Source organism: Aethina tumida, chromosome 4, assembly GCF_024364675.1.
Source record: "Aethina tumida isolate Nest 87 chromosome 4, icAetTumi1.1, whole genome shotgun sequence".
Taxonomy (NCBI): domain Eukaryota; kingdom Metazoa; phylum Arthropoda; class Insecta; order Coleoptera; family Nitidulidae; genus Aethina; species Aethina tumida.
In genome coordinates, this window is record NC_065438.1 from 6841582 (window position 1) to 6858403 (window position 16822).

At 22.4% G+C, this 16822-nt stretch overlaps 1 protein-coding gene across 1 annotated transcript in view; it reads left to right on the forward strand.

Moving 5' to 3' along the window:
• The first annotated feature begins 2494 nt into the window (after positions 1-2494).
• LOC109605790 (ATP-binding cassette sub-family C member 4-like) overlaps positions 2495-16822 on the forward strand; it is a 42408-nt gene continuing 28080 nt past the window's right edge. The window contains exon 1 of the mRNA XM_049965899.1: positions 2495-2779. The gene's annotated coding sequence lies outside the window, so the exon portion shown is untranslated. The remainder of the gene's footprint in view (positions 2780-16822) is intronic.

The following is a 16822-nucleotide window of genomic DNA, read 5'->3' on the forward strand; positions in this document are numbered from 1 at the left end:
AAGACCCCTCAAATTGAAATATATTAATATTAATTATATAATTGTTAAAAATATCCTAAATTTGATAATACCATTTACAGACAACAATTAAAATGATACTGATCTATGAATAACAAAAAATAATAATTTTGTTTTAGTGGTTATTCAGTATTTTTTTCAATTATTTACTAATTATAATAATAATTTAATTTAAAAAGTATGGTATATTTGTTATAAAAAAATTTAATAAAAATTAATTTTCAAAAAATATTTTGAAATTAAATGTTTTTTTATAATTTAATTAATTTTTTTATCTTCTCTAAAATATATACATTTACAGACAACAATTAAAATGAATGATATTGATAAAATCTATGAATAACAAAAAATATTGAATATACTTTTTATTGGTTATTTAGTATTTTTATTAATTAATAAATATCAACCGTTCAATTTGTAGATAATTCTGTATTCTTTTTTTCAATTATTTAATAATGATAATAATAATTAATTAAAAAATTATATTATATTTGTTATAAAAAAATTCAATAAAAATTAATTTTCGAAAAATATTTATCTTTCCAGTATTTAAAATTAAATATTTTATTACTTTTATTATATAATTTAGAAGAATGGGGGTAATATTTAAAAAATTGTTAATTATTGTTAAAAATATCTTAAAGTTGGAAACCATTTACAGACAACAATTAAAAAGATACTGATCTATGAATGACAAAAAATAATAAGTTTGATTTACTGGTTATTTAGTATTTTTAATTAATAAATATCTTCTGTTGAATTGGTAGACAATTTTGTATTTATTTTATTTTTCAATTATTTATTAATTATAATAATAATAATTTAATTTAAAAATTATGTTATATATGTAATAAAAAAATTTAATAAAAATTAATTTTCAAAAAATATTTTAAAATTAAATGTTTTTTTATAATTTAATTAGTTTTTTATCTTCTCTAAAATATATACATTTACAGACAACAATTAAAATGAATGATATTAATAAAATCTATGAATAACAAAAGATATTAAATATATTTTTTATTGGTTATTTAGTATTTTTATTAATTAATAAATATCAACCGTTCAATTCATAGATAATTTGATAATTAATTTTTTTTTTTTCAAATATTTAATAATGATAATAATAATTTAATCAAAAAAATATATTATGATCGTTATAAAAAAATTCAATAATAATTAATTTTCGAAAAATATTTATCTTTCCACTTTTTAAAATTAAATATTTTATTACTTTTATTATATAATTCAGAAGAATGGGGATAATATTTAAAAAAATGTTAATTATTGTTAAAAATTCTTAAATTTGGTATACCATTTACAGACAACAATTAAGAGGATACTGAATAACAAAAATAATAAGTTTGTTTTACTGGTTATTTGGTAGTTTTAATTAATAAATATCAACTGTTGAATTGATAGACAATTTTGTATTTTTTTTTTTCAATTATTTATCAATTATAATAATAGTTTAATTTAAAAATTATGGTATATTTGTTACAAAATCATTAAATGTTTTTTTATAATTTAATTAATTTTTTTTTCTTCTCTAAAAAATATAATTTTCAAAAAATCTATTTTATTTATTTTAATAATTAGCTGTAATGATTATTAACCACATTTATTTATAATAAAATTCTTGTTGACCAAATTTAATAGTATCATTAATATGTATTTTAATAATTTATTCTAACAAATCAATAAATTAATCAAATCAAAACTTTCTTCCCAACCCTTTCCACTTTTATAAGATTTTTTGTAATAAATAAATATACAAAGAGTGCCTCTTTTATAGGTCTAAATTTTTTACTAATGTAGAATAATATACAACCACATACAGTTCATGTTGTCCCAAATTATCTTACTGAATTTGGGATTAATCTATGGTTTGGTTAGCTCAGAGTCTGGACCTTAAGTCAATAGAACATATCTGGGACATTCTTGGGAGACATTTTAGGAACCATCCCAATAACTCTCTAGAACATCTTCTACTCGAAATTTGGAAGAATTCGAAGTATAGGTGGAAATACACCATATTAAGTTCAAATTTTTATTTATTTTATTAACATTATTAATAATTTATTTAGAAAAAAATCTGTTGTAACAATTATAAATAAAAATCTAATTTTAAATAGATATAATAAAAGTGTATAGGTTTATTTTTCCTGTTTTCAGAAAATGTTAATAATGATTAATTATTATTGGTGTTTCTTGGAACAATGTATGGTCATTCAAATAGTCAATAACATTTTTTCCTGAATCATTCATATGTTCATATGCGAGTGAAAATATTTTCACTCACATTTACCGGTGAACATTTCGAAAGTAATTAAAAAACAAACGACATCAAGGAGTTAAACTAAATCAACATCGAAGATCAACACGGACACCAATTAGTGGACACAAGATCAATGAATGAATTGCACATTGCCAGGCCGATATTTTTACAGCCGTAAAACGGTGAATCTGCCAAAATCGCGGCGTTGGATAAATTGGTCGGAGCGTCCATTCATTCGTTCATTCGCTCCTCGGGTCCAGTTCCCAGCATCCCGGCACACGCGGTTTCTGTTCGGCACCGAGTTTTCCCTGCAGTCGTTCGCCGACCGGTTGACTGAGCGGTTCCGTATGTGAATCGGTGGTTTTACGTTCAACAGAACTGTTTGGCGCGTCTACGAATTGTGCGCGAAGGATCTTTTTAATTTTTCAATTTTTTGGTGGTTTGGTTGAACGTGCTTTGTGACTTTTGAAACGAGATTATAAGGTTGGTTGTGACGTTTGATTATTTTTTGTGATTTTCCGTAAAAATTGTGCAACTGTTTAAGTGTTAGAGGTCACTGATATTAAACTAATATTAATATTAATTATATAATTCGCTAGAATGGGTAATACTGTAAAAATTATTAATTATTGTTAAAAATATCTTAAAATTTGTTTACTATTCACAGACAACAATTACAAGGATATTGATAAGATCTATGAATAACAAAAAATAATGAGTCGACTTTTCACTGCTTATTTTGTACTCTTAATTAATAAATATCAATTGTTCAAATGGTGGAAAATTTTGTATTTATATATATATATATATTTTTCAATAATTTATAAATTATAATGAGAATTTAACTTAAAAATTATGGTATTATGTTAATTATTGTTAAAAATATCTTAAATTTGGTCTATGAATAACAAAAAATAATAAGTTTAATAGGTTATTTAGTATTTTTAATTAATAAATATCAACTGTTGAATTGGTAAACAATTTTGTATTTATTTATTTTTTTTTTTTCAATCATTTATTAATTTAAAAATTGTGGCATATTTGGTATAAAAAAATTCAATAAAAATTAATTTTCTAAAAATATTTATCTTTCTACTTTTTAAAATTAAATATTTTATTACTTTTTTGAGAAACTGTAAACTTATATTTTAAATTAATTAATTTTTACATTTTTTTTTTTTTGTAAAAATTAGATAATTGTTAAGGGTTAAAGGCCACTCAAAATAAAATTTAATAATATTAATTATATAATTCAGAATAATGGGGGTGATATTTAAAAAATTGTTAATTATTGTTAAAAATATCTTAAATTTGGTCTATGAATAACAAAAAATATATAATAAAATATATAATAACAAAATAATATTTTAAAAATTATTAATTATTGTTAAAAATATCTTAAAATTTGTTTACCATTGACAGACAACAATTACAAGGATATTGATAAGATCTATGAATAACAAAAAATAATGAGTTGACTTTTCACTGCTTATTTTGTACTCTTAATTAATAAATATCAATTGTTCAAATGGTGGAAAATTTTGTATTTATATATATTTTTTTCAATAATTTATAAAATGTAATGATAATTTAACTTAAAAATTATGGTATTATGTTAATTATTGGTAAAAATATCTTAAATTTGGTCTATGAATAACAAAAAATAATAAGTTGGTTTGACTGGTTATTTAGTATTTTTAATTAATAAATATCAACTGTTGAATTGGTAAACAATTTTGTATTTATTTATTTTTTTTTTTTCAATCATTTATTAATTTAAAAATTGTCGCATATTTGGTATAAAAAAATTCAATAAAAATTAATTTTCTAAAAATATTTATCTTTCTACTTTTTAAAATTAAATATTTTATTACTTTTTTGAGAAACTGTAAACTTATATTTTAAATTAATTAATTTTTACATTTTTTTTTTTTTTGTATAAATTAGATAATTGTTAAGGGTTAAAGGCCACTCAAAATAAAATTTAATAATATTAATTATATAATTCAGAATAATGGGGGTGATATTTAAAAAATTGTTAATTATTGTTAAAAATATCTTAAATTTGGTCTATGAATAACAAAAAATATATAATAAAATATATAATAACAAAATAATATTTTAAAAATTATTAATTATTGTTAAAAATATCTTCAAATTTGTTTACCATTGACAGACAACAATTACAAGGATATTGATAAGATCTATGAATAACAAAAAATAATGAGTTGACTTTTCACTGCTTATTTTGTACTCTTAATTAATAAATATCAATTGTTCAAATGGTGGGAAATTTTGTATTTATATATATTTTTTTCAATAATTTATAAAATGTAATGATAATTTAACTTAAAAATTATGGTATTATGTTATAAGAAAACTCAATAAAAATTAATTTTCAAAAAATATTTACCTTTCTACTTTTTAAAATTAAATATTTTATTAATTTTATAGGAAGATGTTAATTTATATTTCAATTCACTTAATATTTACATTTTTCTGTAAAAATTGTGTAATTGTTGAGTATTGGAGGTCACTCAAATTAAAATATATTAATATTAATTATATAATTCGGAAGAATGGGAATAATATTTTAAAAAAGTGTTAATTATTGTTAAAAATATTTTAAATTTGGTATATCATTTACACACAACTGAAAGAATATTGATAATGTATATGAATAACCAAAAATAATAAAATTTATTAATTATTTTATTAATTATAATAATAATAAGTTAACTTAAAAATTATGGTAATATATTATAAAAAAACTCAATAAAAATTAATTTTCAACTTTCTACTTTTTAAAATTAAATATTTTATTAATTTTATAAGAAGGTGTTATTTTATATTTTAATTTGCTTAATATTTATATTTTTCTGTAAAAATCTTGTAATTGTTAAGTATTGAAGGTCACACAAATTAAAATACATTAATATTAATTATATAATTCAGAAGAATGGGAGTAATATTTAACAAAAAATGTTAATTATTGTTAAAATTATCTTAAATTTGGTATACCATTTATAGACAACAATTAAAATGAATGATATTGATAAAATCTTTGAATAAACAAACAAATAATAATATCAACTGTTGAATTGGTAGACAATTTTTCAATTATTTATTAACCATAATAATAATTTAACTTAAAAATTATGGTATATTTGTTATAAAAAAAGGAATAAAAATTAATTTTCAAAAATATTTATCTTTCTACTTTTTAAAATTAAATATTTTATTAATTTTATAGGAAGATGTTAATTTATATTTCAATTCACTTAATATTTACATATTTTTGTAAAAATTGTGTAATTGTTGAGTATTGGAGGTCACTCAAATTAAAATACATTAATATTAATTATATAATTCAGAAAAATGGAGTAATGTTAAAAAAAATTAAAATTATTGTTAAAATTATCTTAAATTTGGTATACCATTTACAGACAACAATTAAAATGAATGATATTGATAAAGTCTATGAATAGATAAAAAATAATAAGCAGATTTTTTAATGGTTATTTAGTATTTTTAATTAATAAATATGAATCGTTCAATTGGTAGATAATTTTGTATTTTTTTTTAATTATTTATTAACCATAATAACAATTTAACTTAAAAATTATGGTACATTTGTTAAAAAAAACTCAAGATAAATTAATTTTCAAAAGTACTTATCTTTCTACTTTTTAAAATTAAATATTTTATTAATTTTATAAAAAGATGTTATTTTATATTTTAATTTACTTAATATTTACATTTTTCTGTAAAAATTGTTTAATTGTTAAGTATTGAAAGTCACTCAAATTAAAATATATTAATATGAATTATTAAATTAAAAAAATGTTAATTATTGTTAAAAATATATTAAATTTGGTATACTATTTACAAACAACAATTAAAAGAATATTGATAAACTAGTATACTTTTTATTGATTATTTTTAATTAATAAATATCAACTCAATTGGTGGAAAATTTTGTTTCTTACTTTTAATTGTTATAATAATAATTGAAATAAAAAATTATTGTACATTTGGTATAAAAAATTTCAATAAAGTATATTATTTTTATAAGATGTTATTTTATATTTTAATTTATATAATTTTAACACTTTTTCGTAAAAATTGTGTAATGACTACTAAAATTAAAACATATTAATATTAATTACATAATTCATAAGAATTTAACATATTTTAGAAATTATTATTATTATTATTAACTTTTGTTTTGTTTACCATTTATAGACAATAATTACAGGGATAATTATAAGGTCTATGTACTATAACAAAAAATAATTAGTTGTCTTTTTACATGTTATCTTGTATTTTTAATTAATAAGTAGAAAATTTTATATTTAAATATTTTTTCAATTATTTATTAATTATAGTAATAATTTAAATAAAAATTTATGATACATTTGTTATACAAAATTTTAATAAAAGTTAATTTCCAAAAAATATTTGACTTCTCACTTTTTGGAATTAAATATTTTGTTATTTAATTTTTACACCTTTTCGTAAATATTTTGTAATTCTAATAATAAAAAGGCCACTAAAATAAATACATATTAATATTACGTTAATAAGAATTTAATATATTTAAAAAATTGTTAATTATTGTAAAAAATATTTTACCATTTACACCTACAATTAAAATGATATAACAAAAAATAATAAGTAGACTTTTTTTGATTATTTAGTATTTTTAATAAATAAATATTAACTATTCCATTGGTAGACAATTTTGTATTTAATTTGTTTCGATTATTTATTAATTAATATAATAATTTAACTTAAAAATTATAAAAAAATCAATAAAAACTAATTTTCAAAAAATAATTACTTAATGGGATAATATTTAAAAAAATGTTAATTATTGTAAAAAAATTGGTATACCATTTAGAGGAAACAATTAAAAGGATGTTGATAAAGTCCATCAGTAACCAAAAAATGAAAAGTAGACTTTTTATTAGTTTTCAATTAATAAATATCTTCTTTCAATTTTTTAAATGTTTTACTTTTTATATAAAAAATGTTTTTCTTTATATTTTAACTAATAATATTTAATAATCTTAATTAAAAAATATAATTTTCTAATTTTTTTTTATTTATAATAATAATTAACTGTAATGAATATTAACAAAATTTATTTATAATAAAATTCCTGTTGACCAGATTTAATGGCTTCATTAAGAAGTATTTCATCTTATTTGAACAACTTATTCTAACAAATCAATAAATCAATCAAAAATATTCATTACACGTTGACACTTCATAAGTTTAACCCTTTCTTCTCATCCCTTTTCACTTTTATTGACCCCATGATAAATGATTATTTAGTTAGGTCCTCTTCTGATCTGTCGTTAAAGTTTCTAAATAACACCTGATTGGACATTGTACCTTTAAAATATTATAGAAAAATTATACATGATAGTTAAAAAAAGATCACAATGTAGTTTTAAACAAGGTTGTTGGTAAGGTCAATATAACATTATAATTACAGTAATTAACATCATTTTTGCCGAATTTTAGCAATATTTTACTCTCAGTTCATGTGACAATTTCTTGCACCACAAGAATAAAATTTAATCAGTTCCTGTCAACCCATACATAATCAATATATAATTATTCTTTTATTTTACTCTACAAGATCTTGTTCTGAGAATTTGCTACAAGGTTATACAAGTTATTATTGATGGGTGATTAACAAAACGTTGTTACATGTACTTTGGAACTTGCAATGCCTGTTTCAAACTGTGCAAATTTTACTTGCTTGAACAACCTATTAATTACAGCGAAACAAATTTTTGCAAACAAATAAATTATAATTTATTTAATCAGACATGTAAACTGTACTAGTAAATACATATATTTGCATGTAATTATTGAAATTGTTTAATAAAATGACTTGCCATTTTCCAATCCGTTCATTTAACTCAATAAAAAGGCAAAAACAATCGTTTTACTGTAAAAATCCCCTTTTTTACTAAATACTTATGGTATTTAGGAATTTTACTCATCACTTAAAGTGTAAATAGAACCAAAGTTCACGTTGTGTAATTTTTTTTAGCTTTCAAATCAGTATTTTTAAATTAAACAAATGATTACGGTTCCTTGATTCGATTTCTTGAACACAGTTTAATGAAATCTCGAAATACGTGTGAAATTACTTTTGCAATACGATTTTGCATAATATTCCTACCTGGTATTAGCAATCTCCATTTCAAGTTAATTTTACGTCATTGACAGATCTCCTAATATAACTTTACAGATATAACTGTTGATAAACCACATTTGTATTTGGATGGAAATTAATTTTCCAGTTATATTTACTGCCTTAAGAGCTGTCGGTTCTTCTGATGTTTTATTTTTGTATGCAACGTTAAAAATTATTGTACAATAAAAATTTGTGAAGCATAATACGAAGCTAACACGAAAAAGCTGTTATGTTCCAAGAATAGGATTATACAAAAATAGATTGGGCCACAAAACTTTGTAACTAATTGATATTTCCTAATGCATTTTTACCATAATCTAAACAATCTCAACGGGGAAGTACTACAACTACTATAAAAACATTCAGTTGTTTATAGACTTTGAACCATGTAAATAAATGTATATTGAATCAGCACTTTTTGCCATGATGAGTTAAAACATCAATTTTTTATGGGTGGGATTAAATTACTTGTTAAAAAATTGTAACAGCCTCCTTTGAAAGGACAAAAAGCATTTGAGAAAGCGATACTGTAATTACTTCTATGTTTAAAGCCCACAACGGTTGATTCAATGCAAATTTGGCGTTAGAACAAGTTGCCAAGACCAGTTTGAGTTGTTGATAATCTTGATCTAAGCATGATAAATTTCAGGAAACTCTCTGGTTATAGAAATTGTTTATTTTAACGATTTAAAATAAGCTAACATCTTGGAATACGTTTGTTTAATGACATCATGTCAACCGCATGATCCAAAATCCAGGATTTTGACCGAGATAAATGACTAATTTTAGAACATCTTGTGCTTAAAGTGGTGGAAAAAAGTATGGAATATTATTTGTTGTACTTAAATTCTTAATATTCGGTCGGTTTCAACATGGAAAACACCATGTTTCTATTTGACGAGGAAGAGATGCTTAACTGTGCTTGAATGGCCGTCTCATTCCCCCGATCTAAGTTCTATTGAGCACCTTTGGGAAATATTGAACCGTCGCGTCTGAACAAAAAACATCAAAAGCAAAGAAGAACTTCTTCAAACCATTCTGGAGCAGTGGCAACAAATTTTTGTTGACACTTTACAGAGACTGATAGATTGGTTAATTCAATATTAAACTTATAATTAATTTCTGTTTTTTTAAAAAGGTATAAAGGCTTGAAAAGTGAAATTAATTTAACAATATTTCAATACAATTGAACAAATAAAATTTATGCACAGCTTCAAAAAATTATAGAAACTTGAAAATTGACTAAATCAATTTAATAAAATTAATTCAGACTCCTTTACACAAAATATCTGATTCTATTAAATACATAAATAAATAACTATTTGATTTTTAGATTCTACTTAATAAGATGTGCAGGATAAACAAAGATTAATAATTTTTAAACCTTCCATGCCCAAAAAACAAACCTGGTTAAATTAATTTTCAAATACAAATAGTTGAAATTAATTTAAACATAAATAGAGACATTATTTAACAATTATTTCTATTAATTGCAAGATTCTATAATATAAAGAAAAATTAAAACAGTAAATTTTCTGTAATCATAAAATAAAGTTTGTTAAGTAATTTTATAAACTCAATTGGACAAAAGAAATTTAAATAGATGTACAAAAAAATTATAGAAACTTGAAAATTGACTAAATTAATTGAATAAAATTAATTTCGACTCCTTGATAGAAAATATCTGATTATATTTAAATAAATAAATAATTATCCACTTCGTTGGATATTTCAACAAGACAACGATCCCAAACACACGTCTAAAATTATTAAAGTGTGGTTTCTAATGAAAAACTTAACTGTGCTTGAATGGCCGTCTCAGTCCCCCGATCTAAATCCTATTGAGCACCTTTGGAAAGTATTAGACCGTCGTATCTGAACAAAAAACATCAAAAGCAAAGAAGAACTTCTTCAAACCATACAGGAGCAGTGGCAACAAATTTCTGTTGACACTTTACAGAGACTGATAGATTGGTTAATTCAATATTAAACTTATAATTAATTTCTGTTTTTTTAAAAAGGTATAAAAGCTTGAAAAGTGAAATTAATTTAACAATATTTCAATTTAATTGAACAAGTGAAATTTAAGCACACATTTAAAAAATTATAGAAACTTGAAAATTGACTAAATCAATTTAATAAAATTAATTCAGACTCCTTTACACAAAATATCTGATTCTATTAAATACATAAATAAATAACTATTTGATTTTTAGATTTTACTTAATAAGATGTGGAGGATAAACAAGGATTAATAATTTTTAAACCTTCTATGCTCAAAAAACAAACCTGGTTAAATTAATTTTCAAATACAAATAGTTGAAATTAATTTAAACATAAATAGAGACATTATTTAACAATTATTTCTATTAATTGCAAGATTCTATAATATAAAGAAAAATTAAAACAGTAAATTTTCTGTAATCATAAAATAAAGTTTGTTAAGTAATTTTATAAACTCTATTGGACAAAAGAAATTTAAATAGATGTACAAAAAAATTATAGAAACTTGAAAATTGACTAAATTAATTGAATAAAATTAATTTCGACTCCTTGATAGAAAATATCTGATTATATTAAAATAAATAAATAATTATCCACTTCGTTGGATATTTCAACAAGACAACGATCCCAAACACACGTCTAAAATTATTAAAGTGTGGTTTCTAATGAAAAACTTAACTGTGCTTGAATGGCCGTCTCAGTCCCCTGATCTAAGTCCTATTGAGCACCTTTGGGAAGTATTAGATCGTCGTATCTGAACAAAAAACATCAAAAGCAAAGAAGAACTTCTTCAAACCATATAGGAGCAGTGGCAACAAATTTCTGTTGACACTTTACAGAGACTGATAGATTGGTTAATTAAATATTAAACTTATAATTAATTTCTGTTTTTTTAAAAAGGTATAAAAGCTTGAAAAGTGAAATTAATTTAACAATATTTCAATTCAATTGAACAAATGAAATTTAAGTACAGCTTCAAAAAATTGTAGAAACTTGAAAATTGACTAAATCAATTTAATAAAATTAATTCAGACTCCTTTACATAAAATATCTGATTCTATTAAATACATAAATAAATAACTATTTGATTTTTAGATTCTAAATAATAAGATGTGCAGGATAAACAAAGATTAATAATTTTTAAACCTTCTATGCTCGAAAAACAAACCTGGTTAAATAAATTTTCAAATACAAATAGTTGAAATTAATTTAAACATAAATAGAGACATTATTTAACAATTATTTCTATTAATTGCAATATTCTAAAATATAAAGAAAAATTAAAACAGTAAGTTTTTTATAATCATAAAATAAAGTTTGTTACATAATTTTATAAACTCAATTGGACAAAAGAAATTTAAATAGATGTACAAAAAAATTATAGAAACTTGAAAATTGACTAAATTAATTGAATAAAATTAATTTCGACTCCTTGATAGAAAATATCTGATTATATTTAAATAAATAAATAATTATCCACTTCATTGGATATTTCAACAAGACAACGATCCCAAACACACGTCTAAAATTATTAAAGTGTGGTTTCTAATGAAAAACTTAACTGTGCTTGAATGGCCGTCTCAGTCCCCCGATCTAAATCCTATTGAGAACCTTTGGGAAGTATTAGACCGTCGTATCTGAACAAAAAACATCAAAAGCAAAGAAGAGCTTCTTCAAACCATACAGGAGCAGTGGCAACAAATTTCTGTTGACACTTTACAGAGACTGATAGATTGGTTAATTCAATATTAAACTTATAATTAATTTCTGTTTTTTTAAAAAGGTATAAAAGCTTGAAAAGTGAAATTAATTTAACAATATTTCAATTTAATTGAACAAGTGAAATTTAAGCACACATTTAAAAAATTATAGAAACTTGAAAATTGACTAAATCAATTTAATAAAATTAATTCAGACTCCTTTACACAAAATATCTGATTCTATTAAATACATAAATAAATAACTATTTGATTTTTAGATTTTACTTAATAAGATGTGGAGGATAAACAAGGATTAATAATTTTTAAACCTTCTATGCTCAAAAAACAAACCTGGTTAAATTAATTTTCAAATACAAATAGTTGAAATTAATTTAAACATAAATAGAGACATTATTTAACAATTATTTCTATTAATTGCAAGATTCTATAATATAAAGAAAAATTAAAACAGTAAATTTTCTGTAATCATAAAATAAAGTTTGTTACGTAATTTTATAAACTCAATTGAACAAAAGAAATTTAAATAGATGTACAAAAAAATTATAGAAACTTGAAAATTGACTAAATTAATTGAACAAAATTAATTTTGACTCCTTGATATAAAATATCTGATTATATTAAATAAATAAATAAATAATTATCCACTTCGTTGGATGTTTCAACAAGACAACGATCCCAAACACACGTCTAAAATTATTAAAGTGTGGTTTCTAATGAAAAACTTAACTGTGCTTGAATGGCCGTCTCAGTCCCCCGATCTAAATCCTATTGAGCACTTTTGGAAAGTATTAGACCGTCGTATCTGAACAAAAAACATCAAAAGCAAAGAAGAACTTCTTCAAACCATACAGGAGCAGTGGCAACAAATTTCTGTTGACACTTTACAGAGACTGATAGATTGGTTAATTCAATATTAAACTTATAATTAATTTCTGTTTATTTAAAATGGTATAAAAGCTTGAAAAGTGAAATTAATTTAACAATATTTCAATTCAATTGAACAAATGAAATTTAAGCACAGCTTCAAAAAATTATAGAAAATTGAAAATTGACTAAATCAATTTAATAAAATTAATTCAGACTACTTTACACAAAATATCTGATTCTATTAAATACATAAATAAATAACTATTTGATTTTTAGATTCTACTTAATAAGATGTGCAGGATAAACAAAGATTAATAATTTTTAAACCTTCTATGCCCAAAAAACAAACCTGGTTAAATTAATTTTCAAATACAAATAGTTGAAATTAATTTAAACATAAATAGAGACATTATTTAACAATTATTTCTATTAATTGCAAGATTCTATAATATAAAGAAAAATTAAAACAGTAAATTTTCTGTAATCATAAAATAAAGTTTGTTACGTAATTTTATAAACTCAATTGAACAAAAGAAATTTAAATAGATGTACAAAAAAATTATAGAAACTTGAAAATTGACTAAATTAATTGAACAAAATTAATTTTGACTCCTTGATATAAAATATCTGATTATATTAAATAAATAAATAAATAATTATCCACTTCGTTGGATATTTCAACAAGACAACGATCCCAAACACACGTCTAAAATTATTAAAGTGTGGTTTCTAATGAAAAACTTAACTGTGCTTGAATGGCCGTCTCGGTCTCCCGATCTAAATCCTATTGAGCACCTTTGGGAAGTATTAGACCGTCGTATCTGAACAAAAAACATCAAAAGCAAAGAAGAACTTCTTCAAACCATACAGGAGCAGTGGCAACAAATTTCTGTTGACACTTTACAGAGACTGATAGATTGGTTAATTCAATATTAAACTTATAATTAATTTCTGTTTTTTTAAAAAGGTATAAAAGCTTGAAAAGTGAAATTAATTTAACAATATTTCAATTTAATTGAACAAGTGAAATTTAAGCACACATTTAAAAAATTATAGAAACTTGAAAATTGACTAAATCAATTTAATAAAATTAATTCAGACTCCTTTACACAAAATATCTGATTCTATTAAATACATAAATAAATAACTATTTGATTTTTAGATTTTACTTAATAAGATGTGGAGGATAAACAAAGATTAATAATTTTTAAACCTTCTATGCTCAAAAAACAAACCTGGTTAAATTAATTTTCAAATACAAATAGTTGAAATTAATTTAAACATAAATAGAGACATTATTTAACAATTATTTCTATTAATTGCAAGATTCTATAATATAAAGAAAAATTAAAACAGAAAATTTTCTGTAATCATAAAAAAAAGTTTGTTAAGTAATTTTATAAACTCAATTGGACAAAAGAAATTTAAATAGATGTACAAAAAAATTATAGAAACTTGAAAATTGACTAAATTAATTGAATAAAATTAATTTCGACTCCTTGATAGAAAATATCTGATTATATTTAAATAAATAAATAATTATCCACTTCGTTGGATATTTCAACAAGACAACGATCCCAAACACACCTCTAAAATTATTAAAGTTTGGTTTCTAATGAAAAACTTAACTGTGCTTGAATGGCCGTCTCAGTCCCCCGATCTAAATCCTATTGAGCACCTTTGGGAAGTATTAGACCGTCGTATCTGAACAAAAAACATCAAAAACAAAGAAGAACTTCTTCAAACCATTCTGGAGCAGTGGCAACAAATTTTTGTTGACACTTTACAGAGACTGATAGATTGGTTAATTCAATATTAAACTTATAATTAATTTCTGTTTTTTTAAAAAGGTATAAAAGCTTGAAAAGTGAAATTAATTTAACAATATTTCAATACAATTGAACAAATAAAATTTATGCACAGCTTCAAAAAATTATAGAAACTTGAAAATTGACTAAATCAATTTAATAAAATTTATTCAGACTCCTTTACACAAAATATCTGATTCTATTAAATACATAAATAAATAACTATTTGATTTTTAGATTCTACTTAATAAGATGTGCAGGATAAACAAAGATTAATAATTTTTAAACCTTCCATGCCCAAAAAACAAACCTGGTTAAATTAATTTTCAAATACAAATAGTTGAAATTAATTTAAACATAAATAGAGACATTATTTAACAATTATGCAGTAAGTTTTCTGCAATCATAAAATAAAGTTTGTTAAGTAATTTTATAAACTCAATTGGACAAAAGAAATTTAAATAGATGTACAAAAAAATTATAGAAACTTGAAAATTGACTAAATTAATTGAATAAAATTAATTTCGACTCTTTGATAGAAAATATCTGATTATATTTAAATAAATAAATAATTATCCACTTCGTTGGATATTTCAACAAGACAACGATCCCAAACACACGTCTCAAATTATTAAAGTGTGGTTTCTAATGAAAAACTTAACTGTGCTTGAATGGCCGTCTCAGTCCCCCGATCTAAATCCTATTGAGCACCTTTGGGAAGTATTAGACCGTCGTATCTGAACAAAAAACATCAAAAACAAAGAAGAACTTCTTCAAACCATACAGCAGTCTAAAAGTTGCCAAGCAGTGAAGGAAGCCAAAAGTTACCTCACAAAATATTGGAATATTTAAATTATTGTTAATTTTTTACGGATATTATTAAAATATTCAACAGCTTTTCAAGACAAAACTAATTTTTTATTAAAAAAAGTAAAAACCTGTGAATATATTGATCATTGTGATTAATACTTTTGTCCACCACTGTATTTTAACAATTTTTATAAACAATAAAAACCAACGCACTGACATTATCCAACAACCAGGTGTGTTTGCTTATGCTTGCAAGTTACGTTTGGCATTTTTATGTCTGTTCTGTGTCAGGCACTTAATAATTGCTTCCTCGTGTATCTCAATAGAAAATTGCATCGTATATCACATTCATTCGAGATCCACGGTTTTATGTTAGTTATTATGAGGGCGTCCATCACCAACACAAAAAACATTCATTTTCATATTTTTGTTGTTGTTGTTGTTGTTACAAGTTCAAGAGATGGATGTGACCCGTTCGTTATAAAAGTCACATATTAATCTTAAGCCATTAATTTAATAACACACGAATCTATCTCACAGTTGTCGCGGGTCCCTCGGTGGAGCCCGAGGGGGTCTTATATTTTTAAAAAACCCATCGGCAACTTAAATGAATATTAATGGGGCCCAGTAACACGATCGTACCTGTTCTCTAATCCTATTAGACTAAAACGGCCTTTTCGGCATCAAATTAACCCGATAGACGGTCGTGTTTCCAAAATTAATACCAATCAAGGAAATTAGGGGAAAAGATTTATTCACGACTGGTCGGTCGTTAAGCGTTTCGGAGTCGAAAAATGCCACATGAATAAATAGGATGATTATTTTGAGGCACAACAGCCTTGAGCATGTGTATAACGGATACGTATTCTCAGTAATACCAGTATAAATATTTTTAATTATATTCATCAGTATCTACACCAAATTAATAGCCACACAATTAGTTTATAATAAATAAATAGACAAAATAGAGTTGAACCATTCCAAATATCAGTATTTTATGATGTGTTCTGTTTAATTCAAGTTTTGTTTATAAATTTAAGTTAAAAATAAGTGTTAAGATACATAAAATTGATGAAAGGGTAATTTCAAAGTAAATCAA